Below are 17,730 nucleotides of genomic sequence, written 5' to 3'. Positions count from 1 at the left end.
TTAGCTGAATGCACAGATCAGAAAGAAGTTTCACCGAATGATTCTGTTTAGTTTATATTTGAAGACATTACTTTTTAAACTATTACCCACTTAGCGCTCCGAATCTCCACTTGCATTTTCTACAAAAAGAGTGTTTCATAACTGCTCAATCAAAAATATGTTTTATCTCTGTTAACTGAATTTACAGATCAGAAATAATTTTCACAGAATGCATCTGTGTAGTTTTTATTTGAAGATATTCTTTTTCCCAATGTAGGCCTCTTAGCGCTTAGCATGTCCAATTGCAGTTTCTACAGAAAGAGTGTTTCAGAACGGCTCAATCAAAAGTAAGGTTCAACTCTGTTAGTTGAATGCACAGAACAGAAAGAATTTTCACAGAATGCCACTGTGTAGTTTATATTTGAATATATTCCTTTTTCCACTATTACCCTCTTAGCGCTCCGAATGTCCACTTGCATTTTCTACAGAAAGAGTGTTCAGAACTGCGCAATCAAAAGTATGGTTTAACTCTGTTAGATTAATGAACATATCAGAAATAAGTTTCACACAATGCTTCTGTGTAGTTTTTATTTGAAGATAATATTTTTCCCAATAGAGGCCTCTTAGCGCTCAGAATGTCCAATTGCAGTTTCTACAGAAAGAGTGTTTCAGAAAGGCTCAATCAAAAGTAAGGTTCAACTCTGTTAGTTGAATGCACAGAACAGAAAGAAGTTTCATACAATGCTTCTGTGTAGTTTATATTTGAACATATTCTTTTTTCCACTATTACCCACTTAGCGCTACGAATGTCCAGTTGCATTTTCTACAGACAGAGTGTTTCCAAACTGCTCAATCAAAAGTATGGTTTAACTCTGTTAGCTGAATGCTCAGATCAGAATGAAGTTTCACAGAATGCTTCTGTGTAGTTTATATTTGAATATATTCCTTTTTCCACTACTACTCTCTTAGCGCTCCAAATGTCCAGTTGCATTTTCTACAGAAAGAGTGTTCAGATCTGCTCAATCAAAAGTATGGTTTAACTCTGTTAGCTGAATGCACAGATCAGAAAGAAGTTTCACAGAATGATTCTGTGTAGTTTATATTTGGAGACATTCCTTTTTCCACTATAACCCTCTTAGCGCTCCGAATCTCCACTTGCATTTTCTACAGAAAGAGTGTTTCAGAACGGCTCAATCAAAACTAAGGTTCAACTCTTTTAGTTGAACAAACAGAACAGAAAGAAGTTTCACACAATTCTTCTGTGTAGTTTTTATTTGTAGACATTCTTTTTCCCAATATAGGCCTCTTAGCGCTCAGAATGTCCAATTGCAGTTTCTACAGAAAGAGTGTTTCAGAACGGCTCAATCAAAAGTAAGGTTCAACTCTGTTAGTTGAATGCACAGAACAGAAAGAAGTTTCATACAATGCTTCTGTGTAGTTTATATTTGAACATATTCTTTTTTCCACTATTACCCACTTAGCGCTACGAATGTCCAGTTGCATTTTCTACAGACAGAGTGTTTCAAAACTGCTCAATCCAAAGTATGGTTTAACTCTGTTAGCTGAATGCTCAGATCAGAAAGAAGTTTCACAGAATGCTTCTGTGTAGTTTATATTTGAATACATTCCTTTTTCCACTACTACGCTCTTAGCGCTCCAAATGTCCAGTTGCATTTTCTACAGAAAGAGTGTTCAGATCTGCTCAATCAATAGTATGGTTTAACTCTGTTAGCTGAATGCACAGATCAGAAAGAAGTTTCACCGAATGATTCTGTGTAGTTTATATTTGAAGACATTCCTTTTTCCACTATTACCCACTTAGCGCTCCGAATCTCCACTTGCATTTTCTACAAAAAGAGTGTTTCATAACTGCTCAATCAAAAATATGTTTTATCTCTGTTAACTGAATTTACAGATCAGAAATAAGTTTCACAGAATGCATCTGTGTAGTTTTTATTTGAAGATATTCTTTTTCCCAATGTAGGCCTCTTAGCGCTTAGCATGTCCAATTGCAGTTTCTACAGAAAGAGTGTTTCAGAACGGCTCAATCAAAAGTAAGGTTCAACTATGTTAGTTGAATGCACAGAACAGAAAGAATTTTCACAGAATGCTACTGTGTAGTTTATATTTGTATATATTCCTTTTTCCACTATTACCCTCTTAGCGCTCCGAATGTCCACTTGCATTTTCTACAGAAAGAGTGTTCAGAACTGCGCAATCAAAAGTATGGTTTAACTCTGTTAGCTTAATGAACATATCAGAAATAAGTTTCACACAATGCTTCTGTGTAGTTTTTATTTGAAGATATTATTTTTCCCAATAGAGGCCTCTTAGCGCTCAGAATGTGCAATTGCAGTTTCTACAGAAAGAGTGTTTCAGAAAGGCTCAATCAAAAGTAAGGTTCAACTCTGTTAGTTGAATGCACAGAACAGAAAGAAGTTTCATACAATGCTTCTGTGTAGTTCATATTTGAACATATTCTTTTTTCCACTATTACCCACTTAGCGCTACGAATGTCCAGTTGCATTTTCTACAGACAGAGTGTTTCAAAACTGCTCAATCAAAAGTATGGTTTAACTCTGTTAGCTGAATGCTCAGATCAGAAAGAAGTTTCACAGAATGCTTCTGTGTAGTTTATATTTGAATATATTCCTTTTTCCACTACTACTCTCTTAGCGCTCCAAATGTCCAGTTGCATTTTCTACAGAAAGAGTGTTCAGATCTGCTCAATCAAAAGTATGTTTTAACTCTGTTAGCTGAATGCACAGATCAGAAAGAAGTTTCACAGAATGATTCTGTGTAGTTTATATTTGGAGACATTCCTTTTTCCACTATTACCCTCTTAGCGCTCTGAATCTCCACTTGCATTTTCCAAAGAAAGAGTGTTTCAGAACGGCTCAATCAAAACTAAGGTTCAACTCTTTTAGTTGAACAAACAGAACAGAAAGAAGTTTCACGCAATTCTTCTGTGTAGTTTTTATTTGTAGACATTCTTTTTCCCAATATAGGCCTCTTAGCGCTCAGAATGTCCAATTGCAGTTTCTACAGAAAGAGTGTTTCAGAACGGCTCAATCAAAAGTAAGGTTCAACTCTGTTAGTTGAATGCACAGAACAGAAAGAAGTTTCATAAAATGCTTCTGTGTAGTTTATATTTGAACATATTCTTTTTTCCACTATTACCCACTTAGCGCTACGAATGTCCAGTTGCATATCCTACAGACAGAGTGTTTCAAAACTGCTCAATCAAAAGTATGGTTTAACTCTGTTAGCTGAATGCTCAGATCAGAAAGAAGTTTCACAGAATGCTTCTGTGTAGTTTATATTTGAATATATTCCTTTTTCCACTACTACGCTCTTAGCGCTCCAAATGTCCAGTTGCATTTTCTACAGAAAGAGTGTTCAGATCTGCTCAATCAAAAGTATGGTTTAACTCTGTTAGCTGAATGCACAGATCAGAAAGAAGTTTCACCGAATGATTCTGTGTAGTTTATATTTGAAGACATTCCTTTTTCCACTATTACCCACTTAGCGCTCCGAATCTCCACTTGCATTTTCTACAAAAAGAGTGTTTCATAACTGCTCAATCAAAAATATGTTTTATCTCTGTTAACTGAATTTACAGATCAGAAATAAGTTTCACAGAATGCATCTGTGTAGTTTTTATTTGAAGATATTCTTTTTCCCAATGTAGGCCTCTTAGCGCTTAGCATGTCCAATTGCAGTTTCTACAGAAAGAGTGTTTCAGAACGGCTCAATCAAAAGTAAGGTTCAACTATGTTAGTTGAATGCACAGAACAGAAAGAATTTTCACAGAATGCTACTGTGTAGTTTATATTTGTATATATTCCTTTTTCCACTATTACCCTCTTAGCGCTCCGAATGTCCACTTGCATTTTCTACAGAAAGAGTGTTCAGAACTGCGCAATCAAAAGTATGGTTTAACTCTGTTAGCTTAATGAACATATCAGAAATAAGTTTCACACAATGCTTCTGTGTAGTTTTTATTTGAAGATATTATTTTTCCCAATAGAGGCCTCTTAGCGCTCAGAATGTGCAATTGCAGTTTCTACAGAAAGAGTGTTTCAGAAAGGCTCAATCAAAAGTAAGGTTCAACTCTGTTAGTTGAATGCACAGAACAGAAAGAAGTTTCATACAATGCTTCTGTGTAGTTCATATTTGAACATATTCTTTTTTCCACTATTACCCACTTAGCGCTACGAATGTCCAGTTGCATTTTCTACAGACAGAGTGTTTCAAAACTGCTCAATCAAAAGTATGGTTTAACTCTGTTAGCTGAATGCTCAGATCAGAAAGAAGTTTCACAGAATGCTTCTGTGTAGTTTATATTTGAATATATTCCTTTTTCCACTACTACTCTCTTAGCGCTCCAAATGTCCAGTTGCATTTTCTACAGAAAGAGTGTTCAGATCTGCTCAATCAAAAGTATGTTTTAACTCTGTTAGCTGAATGCACAGATCAGAAAGAAGTTTCACAGAATGATTCTGTGTAGTTTATATTTGGAGACATTCCTTTTTCCACTATTACCCTCTTAGCGCTCTGAATCTCCACTTGCATTTTCCAAAGAAAGAGTGTTTCAGAACGGCTCAATCAAAACTAAGGTTCAACTCTTTTAGTTGAACAAACAGAACAGAAAGAAGTTTCACGCAATTCTTCTGTGTAGTTTTTATTTGTAGACATTCTTTTTCCCAATATAGGCCTCTTAGCGCTCAGAATGTCCAATTGCAGTTTCTACAGAAAGAGTGTTTCAGAACGGCTCAATCAAAAGTAAGGTTCAACTCTGTTAGTTGAATGCACAGAACAGAAAGAAGTTTCATAAAATGCTTCTGTGTAGTTTATATTTGAACATATTCTTTTTTCCACTATTACCCACTTAGCGCTACGAATGTCCAGTTGCATATCCTACAGACAGAGTGTTTCAAAACTGCTCAATCAAAAGTATGGTTTAACTCTGTTAGCTGAATGCTCAGATCAGAAAGAAGTTTCACAGAATGCTTCTGTGTAGTTTATATTTGAATATATTCCTTTTTCCACTACTACGCTCTTAGCGCTCCAAATGTCCAGTTGCATTTTCTACAGAAAGAGTGTTCAGATCTGCTCAATCAAAAGTATGGTTTAACTCTGTTAGCTGAATGCACAGATCAGAAAGAAGTTTCACCGAATGATTCTGTGTAGTTTATATTTGGAGACATTCCTTTTTCCACTATTACCCTCTTAGCGCTCCGAATCTCCACTTGCATTTTCTACAAAAAGAGTGTTTCATAACTGCTCAATCAAAAATATGTTTTATCTCTGTTAACTGAATTTACGGATCAGAAATAAGTTTCACAGAATGCATCTGTGTAGTTTTTATTTGAAGATATTCTTTTTCCCAATGTAGGCCTCTCAGCGTTTAGCATGTCCAATTGCAGTTTCTACAGAAAGAGTGTTTCAGAACGGCTCAATCAAAAGTATGGTTCAACTCTGTTAGTTGAATGCACAGAACAGAAAGAATTTTCACAGAATGCTACTGTGTAGTTTATATTTGAATATATTCCTTTTTCCACTATTACCCTCTTAGCGCTGCGAATGTCCACTTGCATTTTCTACAGAAAGAGTGTTCAGAACTGCGCAATCAAAAGTATGGTTTAACTCTGTTAGCTTAATGAACATATCAGAAATAAGTTTCACACAATGCTTCTGTGTAGTTTTTATTTGAAGATATTATTTTCCCCAATAGAGGCCTCTTAGCGCTCAGAATGTCCAATTGCAGTTTCTACAGAAAGAGTGTTTCAGAAAGGCTCAATCAAAAGTAAGGTTCAACTCTGTTAGTTGAATGCACAGAACAGAAAGAAGTTTCATACAATGCTTCTGTGTAGTTTATATTTGAACATATTCTTTTTTCCACTATTACCCACTTAGCGCTACGAATGTCCAGTTGCATTTTCTACAGACAGAGTGTTTCAAAACTGCTCAATCAAAAGTATGGTTTAACTCTGTTAGCTGAATGCTCAGATCAGAAAGAAGTTTCACAGAATGCTTCTGTGTAGTTTATAATTGAATATATTCCTTTTTCCACTACTACTCTCTTAGCGCTCCAAATGTCCAGTTGCATTTTCTACAGAAAGAGTGTTCAGATCTGCTCAATCAAAAGTATGGTTTAACTCTGTTAGCTGAATGCACAGATCAGAAAGAAGTTTCACAGAATGATTCTGTGTAGTTTATATTTGGAGACATTCCTTTTTCCACTATTACCCGCTTAGCGCTCCGAATCTCCACTTGCGTTTTCTACAAAAAGAGTGTTTCATAACTGCTCAATCAAAAATATGTTTTATCTCTGTTAACTGAATTTACAGATCAGAAATAAGTTTCACAGAATGCATCTGTGTAGTTTTTATTTGAAGATATTCTTTTTCCCAATGTAGGCCTCTTAGCGCTTAGCATGTCCAATTGCAGTTTCTACAGAAAGAGTGTTTCAGAACGGCTCAATCAAAAGTAAGGTTCAACTCTGTTAGTTGAATGCACAGAACAGAAAGAATTTTCACAGAATCCTACTGTGTAGTTTATATTTGAATATATTCCTTTTTCCACTATTACCCTCTTAGCGCTGCGAATGTCCACTTGCATTTTCTACAGAAAGAGTGTTCAGAACTGCGCAATCAAAAGTATGGTTTAACTCTGTTAGCTTAATGAACATATCAGAAGTAAGTTTCACACAATGCTTCTGTGTAGTTTTTATTTGAAGATATTATTTTTCCCAATAGAGGCCTCTTAGCGCTCAGAATGTCCAATTGCAGTTTCTACAGAAAGAGTGTTTCAGAAAGGCTCAATCAAAAGTAAGGTTCAACTCTGTTAGTTGAATGCACAGAACAGAAAGAAGTTTCATACAATGCTTCTGTGTAGTTTATATCTGAACATACTCTTTTTTCCACTATTACCCACTTAGCGCTACGAATGTGCAGTTGCATTTTCTACAGACAGAGTGTTTCAAAACTGCTCAATCAAAGGTATGTTTTAACTCTGTTAGCTGAATGCTCAGATCAGAAAGAAGTTTCACAGAATGCTTCTGTGTAGTTTATATTTGAATATATTCCTTTTTCCACTACTACTCTCTTAGCGCTCCAAATGTCCAGTTGCATTTTCTACAGAAAGAGTGTTCAGATCTGCTCAATCAAAAGTATGGTTTAACTCTGTTAGCTGAATGCACAGATCAGAAAGAAGTTTCACAGAATGATTCTGTGTAGTTTATATTTGGAGACATTCCTTTTTCCACTATAACCCTCTTAGCGCTCCGAATCTCCACTTGCATTTTCTACAGAAAGAGTGTTTCAGAACGGCTCAATCAAAACTAAGGTTCAACTCTTTTAGTTGAACAAACAGAACAGAAAGAAGTTTCACACAATTCTTCTGTGTAGTTTTTATTTGTAGACATTCTTTTTCCCAATATAGGCCTCTTAGCGCTCAGAATGTCCAATTGCAGTTTCTACAGAAAGAGTGTTTCAGAACGGCTCAATCAAAAGTAAGGTTCAACTCTGTTAGTTGAATGCACAGAACAGAAAGAAGTTTCATACAATGCTTCTGTGTAGTTTATATTTGAACATATTCTTTTTTCCACTATTACCCACTTAGCGCTACGAATGTCCAGTTGCATTTTCTACAGACAGAGTGTTTCAAAACTGCTCAATCCAAAGTATGGTTTAACTCTGTTAGCTGAATGCTCAGATCAGAAAGAAGTTTCACAGAATGCTTCTGTGTAGTTTATATTTGAATACATTCCTTTTTCCACTACTACGCTCTTAGCGCTCCAAATGTCCAGTTGCATTTTCTACAGAAAGAGTGTTCAGATCTGCTCAATCAATAGTATGGTTTAACTCTGTTAGCTGAATGCACAGATCAGAAAGAAGTTTCACCGAATGATTCTGTGTAGTTTATATTTGAAGACATTCCTTTTTCCACTATTACCCACTTAGCGCTCCAAATCTCCACTTGCATTTTCTACAAAAAGAGTGTTTCATAACTGCTCAATCAAAAATATGTTTTATCTCTGTTAACTGAATTTACAGATCAGAAATAAGTTTCACAGAATGCATCTGTGTAGTTTTTATTTGAAGATATTCTTTTTCCCAATGTAGGCCTCTTAGCGCTTAGCATGTCCAATTGCAGTTTCTACAGAGTGTTTCAGAACGGCTCAATCAAAAGTAAGGTTCAACTATGTTAGTTGAATGCACAGAACAGAAAGAATTTTCACAGAATGCTACTGTGTAGTTTATATTTGTATATATTCCTTTTTCCACTATTACCCTCTTAGCGCTCCGAATGTCCACTTGCATTTTCTACAGAAAGAGTGTTCAGAACTGCGCAATCAAAAGTATGGTTTAACTCTGTTAGCTTAATGAACATATCAGAAATAAGTTTCACACAATGCTTCTGTGTAGTTTTTATTTGAAGATATTATTTTTCCCAATAGAGGCCTCTTAGCGCTCAGAATGTGCAATTGCAGTTTCTACAGAAAGAGTGTTTCAGAAAGGCTCAATCAAAAGTAAGGTTCAACTCTGTTAGTTGAATGCACAGAACAGAAAGAAGTTTCATACAATGCTTCTGTGTAGTTCATATTTGAACATATTCTTTTTTCCACTATTACCCACTTAGCGCTACGAATGTCCAGTTGCATTTTCAACAGACAGAGTGTTTCAAAACTGCTCAATCAAAAGTATGGTTTAACTCTGTTAGCTGAATGCTCAGATCAGAAAGAAGTTTCACAGAATGCTTCTGTGTAGTTTATATTTGAATATATTCCTTTTTCCACTACTACTCTCTTAGCGCTCCAAATGTCCAGTTGCATTTTCTACAGAAAGAGTGTTCAGATCTGCTCAATCAAAAGTATGTTTTAACTCTGTTAGCTGAATGCACAGATCAGAAAGAAGTTTCACAGAATGATTCTGTGTAGTTTATATTTGGAGACATTCCTTTTTCCACTATTACCCTCTTAGCGCTCTGAATCTCCACTTGCATTTTCCAAAGAAAGAGTGTTTCAGAACGGCTCAATCAAAACTAAGGTTCAACTCTTTTAGTTGAACAAACAGAACAGAAAGAAGTTTCACGCAATTCTTCTGTGTAGTTTTTATTTGTAGACATTCTTTTTCCCAATATAGGCCTCTTAGCGCTCAGAATGTCCAATTGCAGTTTCTACAGAAAGAGTGTTTCAGAACGGCTCAATCAAAAGTAAGGTTCAACTCTGTTAGTTGAATGCACAGAACAGAAAGAAGTTTCATAAAATGCTTCTGTGTAGTTTATATTTGAACATATTCTTTTTTCCACTATTACCCACTTAGCGCTACGAATGTCCAGTTGCATATCCTACAGACAGAGTGTTTCAAAACTGCTCAATCAAAAGTATGGTTTAACTCTGTTAGCTGAATGCTCAGATCAGAAAGAAGTTTCACAGAATGCTTCTGTGTAGTTTATATTTGAATATATTCCTTTTTCCACTACTACGCTCTTAGCGCTCCAAATGTCCAGTTGCATTTTCTACAGAAAGAGTGTTCAGATCTGCTCAATCAAAAGTATGGTTTAACTCTGTTAGCTGAATGCACAGATCAGAAAGAAGTTTCACCGAATGATTCTGTGTAGTTTATATTTGGAGACATTCCTTTTTCCACTATTACCCTCTTAGCGCTCCGAATCTCCACTTGCATTTTCTACAAAAAGAGTGTTTCATAACTGCTCAATCAAAAATATGTTTTATCTCTGTTAACTGAATTTACGGATCAGAAATAAGTTTCACAGAATGCATCTGTGTAGTTTTTATTTGAAGATATTCTTTTTCCCAATGTAGGCCTCTCAGCGTTTAGCATGTCCAATTGCAGTTTCTACAGAAAGAGTGTTTCAGAACGGCTCAATCAAAAGTATGGTTCAACTCTGTTAGTTGAATGCACAGAACAGAAAGAATTTTCACAGAATGCTACTGTGTAGTTTATATTTGAATATATTCCTTTTTCCACTATTACCCTCTTAGCGCTGCGAATGTCCACTTGCATTTTCTACAGAAAGAGTGTTCAGAACTGCGCAATCAAAAGTATGGTTTAACTCTGTTAGCTTAATGAACATATCAGAAATAAGTTTCACACAATGCTTCTGTGTAGTTTTTATTTGAAGATATTATTTTCCCCAATAGAGGCCTCTTAGCGCTCAGAATGTCCAATTGCAGTTTCTACAGAAAGAGTGTTTCAGAAAGGCTCAATCAAAAGTAAGGTTCAACTCTGTTAGTTGAATGCACAGAACAGAAAGAAGTTTCATACAATGCTTCTGTGTAGTTTATATTTGAACATATTCTTTTTTCCACTATTACCCACTTAGCGCTACGAATGTCCAGTTGCATTTTCTACAGACAGAGTGTTTCAAAACTGCTCAATCAAAAGTATGGTTTAACTCTGTTAGCTGAATGCTCAGATCAGAAAGAAGTTTCACAGAATGCTTCTGTGTAGTTTATAATTGAATATATTCCTTTTTCCACTACTACTCTCTTAGCGCTCCAAATGTCCAGTTGCATTTTCTACAGAAAGAGTGTTCAGATCTGCTCAATCAAAAGTATGGTTTAACTCTGTTAGCTGAATGCACAGATCAGAAAGAAGTTTCACAGAATGATTCTGTGTAGTTTATATTTGGAGACATTCCTTTTTCCACTATTACCCGCTTAGCGCTCCGAATCTCCACTTGCGTTTTCTACAAAAAGAGTGTTTCATAACTGCTCAATCAAAAATATGTTTTATCTCTGTTAACTGAATTTACAGATCAGAAATAAGTTTCACAGAATGCATCTGTGTAGTTTTTATTTGAAGATATTCTTTTTCCCAATGTAGGCCTCTTAGCGCTTAGCATGTCCAATTGCAGTTTCTACAGAAAGAGTGTTTCAGAACGGCTCAATCAAAAGTAAGGTTCAACTCTGTTAGTTGAATGCACAGAACAGAAAGAATTTTCACAGAATCCTACTGTGTAGTTTATATTTGAATATATTCCTTTTTCCACTATTACCCTCTTAGCGCTGCGAATGTCCACTTGCATTTTCTACAGAAAGAGTGTTCAGAACTGCGCAATCAAAAGTATGGTTTAACTCTGTTAGCTTAATGAACATATCAGAAGTAAGTTTCACACAATGCTTCTGTGTAGTTTTTATTTGAAGATATTATTTTTCCCAATAGAGGCCTCTTAGCGCTCAGAATGTCCAATTGCAGTTTCTACAGAAAGAGTGTTTCAGAAAGGCTCAATCAAAAGTAAGGTTCAACTCTGTTAGTTGAATGCACAGAACAGAAAGAAGTTTCATACAATGCTTCTGTGTAGTTTATATCTGAACATACTCTTTTTTCCACTATTACCCACTTAGCGCTACGAATGTGCAGTTGCATTTTCTACAGACAGAGTGTTTCAAAACTGCTCAATCAAAGGTATGTTTTAAATCTGTTAGCTGAATGCTCAGATCAGAAAGAAGTTTCACAGAATGCTTCTGTGTAGTTTATATTTGAATATATTCCTTTTTCCACTACTACTCTCTTAGCGCTCCAAATGTCCAGTTGCATTTTCTACAGAAAGAGTGTTCAGATCTGCTCAATCAAAAGTATGGTTTATCTCTGTTAGCTGAATGCACAGATCAGAAAGAAGTTTCACAGAATGATTCTGTGTAGTTTATATTTGGAGACATTCCTTTTTCCACTATTACCCTCTTAGCGCTCCGAATCTCCACTTGCATTTTCTACAGAAAGAGTGTTTCAGAACGGCTCAATCAAAACTAAAGTTCAACTCTTTTAGTTGAACAAACAGAACAGAAAGAAGTTTCAAACAATTCTTCTGTGTAGTTTTTATTTGTAGACATTCTTTTTCCCAATATAGGCCTCTTAGCGCTCAGAATGTCCAATTGCTGTTTCTACAGAAAGAGTGTTTCAGAACGGCTCAATCAAAAGTAAGGTTCAACTCTGTTAGTTGAATGCACAGAACAGAAAGAAGTTTCATACAATGCTTCTGTGTAGTTTATATTTGAACATATTCTTTTTTCCACTATTACCCACTTAGCGCTACGAATGTCCAGTTGCATTTTCTACACACAGAGTGTTTCAAAACTGCTCAATCAAAAGTATGGTTTAACTCTGTTAGCTGAATGCTCAGATCAGAAAGAAGTTTCACAGAATGCTTCTGTGTAGTTTATATTTGAATATATTCCTTTTTCCACTACTACGCTCTTAGCGCTCCAAATGTCCAGTTGCATTTTCTACAGAAAGAGTGTTCAGATCTGCTCAATCAAAAGTATGGTTTAACTCTGTTAGCTGAATGCACAGATCAGAAAGAAGTTTCACCGAATGATTCTGTGTAGTTTATATTTGAAGACATTCCCTTTTCCACTATTACCCTCTTAGCGCTCCGAATCTCCACTTGCATTTTCTACAAAAAGAGTGTTTCATAACTGCTCAATCAAAAATATGTTTTATCTCTGTTAACTGAATTTACAGATCAGAAATAAGTTTCACAGAATGCATCTGTGTAGTTTTTATTTGAAGATATTCTTTTTCCCAATGTAGGCCTCTTAGCGCTTAGCATGTCCAATTGCAGTTTCTACAGAAAGAGTGTTTCAGAACGGCTCAATCAAAAGTAAGGTTCAACTCTGTTAGTTGAATGCACAGAACAGAAAGAATTTTCACAGAATGCTACTGTGTAGTTTATATTTGAATATATTCCTTTTTCCACTATTAACCTCTTAGCGCTCCGAATGTACACTTGCATTTTCTACAGAAAGAGTGTTCAGAACTGCGCAATCAAAAGTATGGTTTAACTCTGTTAGCTTAATGAACATATCAGAAATAAGTTTCACACAATGCTTCTGTGTAGTTTTTATTTGTAGATATTTTTTTTCCCAATAGAGGCCTCTTAGCGCTCAGAATGTCCAATTGCAGTTTCTACAGAAAGAGTGTTTCAGAAAGGCTCAATCAAAAGTAAGGTTCAACTCTGTTAGTTGAATGCACAGAACAGAAAGAAATTTCATACAATGCTTCTGTGTAGTTTATATTTGAACATACTCTTTTTTCCACTATTACCCACTTAGCGCTACGAATGTCCAGTTGCATTTTCTACAGACAGAGTGTTTCAAAACTGCTCAATCAAAAGTATGGTTTAACTCTGTTAGCTGAATGCTCAGATCAGAAAGAAGTTTCACAGAATGCTTCTGTGTAGTTTATATTTGAATATATTCCTTTTTCCACTACTACTCTCTTAGCGCTCCAAATGTCCAGTTGCATTTTCTACAGAAAGAGTGTTCAGATCTGCTCAATCAAAAGTATGGTTTAACTCTGTTAGCTGAATGCACAGATCAGAAAGAAGTTTCACAGAATGATTCTGTGTAGTTTATATTTGGAGACATTCCCTTTTCCACTATTACCCTCTTAGCGCTCCGAATCTCCACTTGCATTTTCTACAGAAAGAGTGTTTCAGAACGGCTCAATCAAAACTAAGGTTCAACTCTTTTAGTTGAACAAACAGAACATAAAGATGTTTCACACAATTCTTCTGTGTAGTTTTTATTTGTAGACATTCTTTTTCCCAATATAGGCCTCTTAGCGCTCAGAATGTCCAATTGCTGTTTCTACAGAAAGAGTGTTTCAGAACGGCTCAATCAAAAGTAAGGTTCAACTCTGTTAGTTGAATGCACAGAACAGAAAGAAGTTTCATACAATGCTTCTGTGTAGTTTATATTTGAACATATTCTTTTTTCCACTATTACCCACTTAGCGCTACGAATGTCCAGTTGCATTTTCAACACACAGAGTGTTTCAAAACTGCTCAATCAAAAGTATGGTTTAACTCTGTTAGCTGAATGCTCAGATCAGAAAGAAGTTTCACAGAATGCTTCTGTGTAGTTTATATTTGAATATATTCCTTTTTCCACTACTACGCTCTTAGCGCTCCAAATGTCCAGTTGCATTTTCTACAGAAAGAGTGTTCAGATCTGCTCAATCAAAAGTATGGTTTAACTCTGTTAGCTGAATGCACAGATCAGAAAGAAGTTTCACCGAATGATTCTGTGTAGTTTATATTTGAAGACATTCCTTTTTCCACTACTACGCTCTTAGCGCTCCAAATGTCCAGTTGCATTTTCTACAGAAAGAGTGTTCAGATCTGCTCAATCAAAAGTACGGTTTAAATCTGTTAGCTGAATGCACAGATCAGAAAGAAGTTTCACCGAATGATTCTGTGTAGTTTATATTTGAAGACATTCCGTTTTCCACTATTACCCTCTTAGCGCTCCGAATCTCCACTTGCATTTTCTTCAAAAAGAGTGTTTCATAACTGCTCAATCAAAAATATGTTTTATCTCTGTTAACTGAATTTACAGATCAGAAATAAGTTTCACAGAATGCATCTGTGTAGTTTTTATTTGAAGATATTCTTTTTCCCAATGTAGGCCTCTTAGCGCTTAGCATGTGCAATTGCAGTTTCTACAGAAAGAGTGTTTCAGGACGGCTCAATCAAAAGTAAGGTTCAACTCTGTTAGTTGAATGCACAGAACAGAAAGAATTTTCACAGAATGCTACTGTGTAGTTTATATTTGTATATATTCCTTTTTCCACTATTACCCTCTTAGCGCTCCGAATGTCCACTTGCATTTTCTACAGAAAGAGTGTTCAGAACTGCGCAATCAAAAGTATGGTTTAACTCTGTTAGCTTAATGAACATATCAGGAATAAGTTTCACACAATGCTTCTGTGTAGTTTTTATTTGAAGATATTATTTTTCCCAATAGAGGCCTCTTAGCGCTCAGAATGTCCAATTGCAGTTTTTACAGAAAGAGTGTTTCAGAAAGGCTCAATCAAAAGTAAGGTTCAACTCTGTTAGTTGAATGCACAGAACAGAAAGAAGTTTCATACAATGCTTCTGTGTAGTTCATATTTGAACATATTCTTTTTTCCACTATTACCCACTTAGCGCTACGAATGTCCAGTTGCATTTTCTACAGACAGAGTGTTTCAAAACTGCTCAATCAAAAGTATGGTTTAACTCTGTTAGCTGAATGCTCAGATCAGAAAGAAGTTTCACAGAATGCTTCTGTGTAGTTTATGTTTGAATATATTCCTTTTTCCACTACTACACTCTTAGCGCTCCAAATGTCCAGTTGCATTTTCTACAGAAAGAGTGTTCAGATCTGCTCAATCAAAAGTATGTTTTAACTCTGTTAGCTGAATGCACAGATCAGAAAGAAGTTTCACAGAATGATTGTGTGTAGTTTATATTTGGAGACATTCCATTTTCCACTATTACCCTCTTAGCGCTCCGAATCTCCACTTGCATTTTCCAAAGAAAGAGTGTTTCAGAACGGCTCAATCAAAACTAAGGTTCAACTCTTTTAGTTGAACAAACAGAACAGAAAGAAGTTTCACGCAATTCTTCTGTGTAGTTTTTATTTGTAGACTTTCTTTTTCCCAAAATAGGCCTCTTAGCGCTCAGAATGTCCAATTGCAGTTTCTACAGAAAGAGTGTTTCAGAACGGCTCAATCAAAAGTAAGGTTCAACTCTGTTAGTTGAATGCACAGAACAGAAAGAAGTTTCATACAATGATTCTGTGTAGTTTATATTTGAACATATTCTTTTTTCCACTATTACCCACTTAGCGCTACGAATGTCCAGTTGCATTTTCTACAGACAGAGTGTTTCAAAACTGCTCAATCAAAAGTATGGTTTAACTCTGTTAGCTGAATGCTCAGATCAGAAAGAAGTTTCACAGAATGCTTCTGTGTAGTTTATATATGAATATATTTCTTTTTCCACTACTACGCTCTTAGCGCTCCAAATGTCCAGTTGCATTTTCTACAGAAAGAGTGTTCAGATCTGCTCAATCAAAACTATGGTTTAAATCTGTTAGCTGAATGCACAGATCAGAAAGAAGTTTCACCGAATGATTCTGTGTAGTTTATATTTGAAGACATTCCTTTTTCCACTATTACACTCTTAGCGCTCCGAATCTCCACTTGCATTTTCTACAAAAAGATTGTTTCATAACTGCTCAATCAAAAATATGTTTTATCTCTGTTAACTGAATTTACAGATCAGAAATAAGTTTCACAGAATGCATCTGTGTAGTTTTTAATTGAAGATATTCTTTTTCCCAGTGTCGGCCTCTTAGCGCTTAGCATGTCCAATTGCAGTTTCTACAGAAGGAGTGTTTCAGAACGGCTCAATCAAAAGTAAGGTTCAACTCTGTTAGTTGAATGCACAGAACAGAAAGTATTTTCACAGAATGCTACTGTGTAGTTTATATTTGAATATATTCCTTTTTCCACTATTACCCTCTTAGCGCTCCGAATGTCCACTTGCATTTTCTACAGACAGAGTGTTCAGAACTGCGCAATAAAAGTATGGTTTAACTCTGTTAGCTTAATGAACATATCAGAAATAAGTTTCACACAATGCTTCTGTGTAGTTTTTATTTGAAGATATTATTTTTCCCAATAGAAGCCTCTTAGCGCTCAGAATGTCCAATTGCAGTTTCTACAGAAAGAGTGTTTCAGAAAGGCTCAATCAAAAGTAAGGTTCAGCTCTGTTAGTTGAATGCACAGAACAGAAAGAAGTTTCATACAATGCTTCTGTGTAGTTTATATTTGAACATATTCTTTTTTCCACTATTACCCACTTAGCGCTACGAATGTCCAGTTGCATTTTCTACAGACAGAGTGTTTCAAAACTGCTCAATCAAAAGTATGGTTTAACTCTGTTAGCTGAATGCTCAGATCAGAAAGAAGTTTCACAGAATGCTTCTGTGTAGTTTATATTTGAATATATTCCTTTTTCCACTACTACTCTCTTAGCGCTCCAAATGTCCAGTTGCATTTTCTACAGAAAGAGTGTTCAGATCTGCTCAATCAAAAGTATGGTTTAACTCTGTTAGCTGAATGCACAGATCAGAAAGAAGTTTCACAGAATGATTCTGTGTAGTTTATATTTGGAGACATTCCTTTTTCCACTATTACCCTCTTAGCGCTCCGAATCTCCACTTGCATTTTCTACAGAAAGAGTGTTTCAGAACGGCTCAATCAAAACTAAGGTTCAACTCTTTTAGTTGAACAAACAGAACAGAAAGAAGTTTCACACAATTCTTCTGTGTAGTTTTTATTTGTAGACATTCTTTTTCCCAATATAGGCCTCTTAGCGCTCAGAATGTCCAATTGCAGTTTCTACAGAAAGAGTGTTTCAGAACGGCTCAATCAAAAGTAAGGTTCAACTCTGTTAGTTGAATGCACAGAACAGTAAGAAGTTTCATACAATGCTTCTGTGTAGTTTATATTTGAACATATTCTTTTTTCCACTATTACCCACTTAGCGCTACGAATGTCCAGTTGCATTTTCTACACACAGAGTGTTTCAAAACTGCTCAATCAAAAGTATGGTTTAACTCTGTTAGCTGAATGCTCAGATCAGAAAGAAGTTTCACAGAATGCTTCTGTGTAGTTTATATTTGAATATATTCCTTTTTCCACTACTACGCTCTTAGCGCTCCAAATGTCCAGTTGCATTTTCTACAGAAAGAGTGTTCAGATCTGCTCAATCAAAAGTATGGTTTAACTCTGTTAGCTGAATGCACAGATCAGAAAGAAGTTTCACCGAATGATTCTGTGTAGTTTATATTTGAAGACATTCCTTTTTCCACTATTACCATCTTAGCACTCCGAATCTCCACTTGCATTTTCTACAAAAAGAGTGTTTCATAACTGCTCAATCAAA

Source organism: Symphalangus syndactylus, chromosome 2 (genome assembly GCF_028878055.3).
Source record: "Symphalangus syndactylus isolate Jambi chromosome 2, NHGRI_mSymSyn1-v2.1_pri, whole genome shotgun sequence".
Lineage (NCBI taxonomy): Eukaryota > Metazoa > Chordata > Mammalia > Primates > Hylobatidae > Symphalangus > Symphalangus syndactylus.
This window is presented reverse-complemented; position numbering follows the sequence as displayed.